Genomic DNA, 3153 nt, shown 5'->3' with positions numbered 1-3153 from the left:
TGTTGTTTTTCAGATGTTCAGTGACTGGATTGACTGTAATTTCCTTCTCTGAAATCAAATAAGAATACCATTGGCTGTTTGTTTGGCATTATTGTGTTGAACATCTTCAGTTATTACTATCAGTTTGGATTATTTGGAGTCTGCCAGTCTCAAAAGCTAGTGTGACAACCCACATCATTATTTCCCCAGATACAAACTTCACTTTTTTCGTGGTGTTTTGAAAGCATTCTTCATGCAAACATGGTGCGTGCAACGATACCCAAAAACTGAAGTCTTCAGCTCCTCTGACCAGACTGCATCCTTCCATTATTTTCCTGTTTTTCTTTGGTAAATATTTAACAAGATGAAGCAGGTTTTTTCTTTAGCAGTAGAGTCTTGTGCAGATAGTTCACATATAGTCCAGTGCAGTTGAGTGCATAGTTAATGCTTTTATTTGAAAAGCTGCATCAGCTATTTGCAGTTCTTTCTCTGTGTGAGTGTGAGTGTCCCGAGGAGCTTGAACAACTCTTTCTCTCTTAACTCCTCCGTCAGAAATCCTATGAGGGACACCTCATACAGGATGGTTGAGGGAGAAATTGTGTTCTTTCCATTACCACAATATGGCTCCAGTGGCAACAGTAAACTTTTTAGCAGAGCTTTTGTTGCTTTGTGTTACCATATGAGCATATATATACTTTCTAAATGCTGGCAGCTTTCAGCTGGTTTCCTAATTTTGTTGTTTTGCACATCATTTTCATGTGTTCAGTACTTATCTTCTGATTCATTCCTTGTTTTTACCCATAACTTTATTTGTCGACTAATTTTCTTTTATTTGTTTGTAGATTGCTTTGGTTGTTACAAACATCTGGTATGAATTTTCAGTCAATGGTGCTATTAGAAATAGCTAAACTGAGAAATGTGTTCAAAACCTATATCAAAATACTTTTCTCCAATATAGGTTTATGTTAAAGAAATAGTTACATTAAACTTTAAAAAGCTATTTATTACAACAGATTATTGTGTTTGCAGCATTATAGCATATATTAGATAATACTACATCAACAATGAGACTAAGAAGTAAACCTCACTAGCTTTTTTTAAATAGAATAATTATGCCTTAATTTCCATAATTACCGGCTTCACTACAACAAAACATTGTTTTGTTGATGGAAAAAGCACAGGGGTTGTCAAGTTTCTCAAAGGTGGGTTCAGAAAACTCTCATAAAAATAACTGGGACATGGTGCTCTGTCCAATTCGGATACACCCACAAGAAAAGCAGATAAACTGCTGTTTCTTTCACTATAATAAGTGCGCATTTTTCATAATAGCAATACCTGCACATCTCTATACAGCTGCAAAAACATATTTACTCTGAATGCATGTTTTTAACGCAACAAACACCGTGAGGTTCATTCAAGAGAAATGCGTTCAAGGAAGAGCTGGATGAGGAAGAAAAGAGGCAGCTCGCATGAAGCCAGATAATTAGTGAGACACTTGCAGAGGCAGGCAGGAGGAGCTGTCCTTAGTGCTGAATCAGCCACCCATGCTGGGCTCCCCATGCTCTCTGTGGACTGCGCAGTCACCTACACATGCTTGTAATGTTTAACCTATATGTTTTCCATTTTCCGTGTTTAGTTCTAACACAAGCAAGGGAGCCTTAATACAAGTGTTTTTCTGTTTGCTTTAAGCAGCCACTAATATGTGAAGAGCCACGGAATTGTATTGACCCTACGTCACTTCATCATTCGAGGCGCCATGATGGACGTCGGAAGTGAGGGACGGGAGTATTGAACAGAGCAACTGAAGTTGTTTTTGCCATTATTCGTGGCTTCTACTTGCTCGAGTCAAGCTAATTTGTCTGTGAACGTTACACGCCTGGTTGTGGCTCACAGACGGCGGGAAATTGGAAACAGCTAGTTTAAAACCAGACCCGTACCTCCTCCCTCTCGATGTGTCGACTTTGCCTGAATTCACACCACATAAATTATGTCACTAAGTCATAAACAGCGTTTCTCCTTATACCGGAGCAGCATTAAAAACGTACAAAAGAGGAGATGCTAACCTTTTTTTTCCCGTACATGCTAGGCTACATGACGGTGGGGCACTGTCTCCATGGTTACCAATGGTTAAACGCTACCCTCTCCATTCACATTCGAATATTTGTTCGCTGAAAACCCGCGATTACACCGAGGGCTGACAGTTATTATTATTGACGGCTATCCATCGCTGCCGTATCTTTCCTGATTAAAAGTTACAAAATAAAAATGAGAAGTTTGGTTTTCACCCTTGTCTTTCTCTGCGGCCGACCGCGCAGCACTCTGTGACCGTTTTTTCTAGGAAATCAACTTAATAAAAGCGATATTAGGCCACCACATGTGCGTTTCTTGACAGGCTTTACAGAAGCGCATAGATTGTTTTGACCTCCGTCATGGCGGAGCGGGCCGAGTTTCGAAGACAGTGACGTCACGTGCAGTAAAAAAAAAAAGTCATTCTTGCTCGTTCATGGGAAAAAAACTTTTGTATTTGCACATTTTGTTATGTCAATATTGTTTTTATTTCATTTCAAGCTTGATTCAATATATCTGATATGAATAATACAACTGTAGTTGAGTCAGCACATATTAGCTCCCTTAGTGGTAGTGGTCTAATCTGCTGATGTGAGGCAATGTGAACAGAAGATGTCTAGTTATATTAGGTATATTTTATAAGGTGTACTTTGTGCTGCATTTCAAATCTTGTTGAAGTACAAAAAGAGAAAAAAAGACATATTGTATTATTATATTACTGTATTAGCCTTTCTAAGACACTATGTTTGCATTTTATTCATACGAATAGTGAAGCTATAAAGTACTGCTAAATGTCAAAATTGTCAAACAAGTGAGTTGACATTTATTTCATCTTATGTTTTTGAAACATTAGTGGAAATAATGAAAAACAAAAGTTACAATCAATGATACTTAACCTTTAATTTTACTGCAAACCCTTGTTTCAGAACCTTGTTATACTTTTGTTTTCTATGCTATTAACTGGGCAGCAAAGGTTTGGACGGAGTGATTGATGATGGTGGGAACGGCCATATAATTAATTGCTTATCGCTGGTGTCTTGAGTACCACTGATTTTTGAGATCTCTTCCGTTTTAATCAGGGTACCTTCCTTTAAAAAGAAATCTGCT

This window comes from Xiphophorus hellerii, chromosome 10 (genome assembly GCF_003331165.1).
Source record: "Xiphophorus hellerii strain 12219 chromosome 10, Xiphophorus_hellerii-4.1, whole genome shotgun sequence".
Lineage (NCBI taxonomy): Eukaryota > Metazoa > Chordata > Actinopteri > Cyprinodontiformes > Poeciliidae > Xiphophorus > Xiphophorus hellerii.
Note: the sequence above shows the minus strand (reverse complement) of the source record.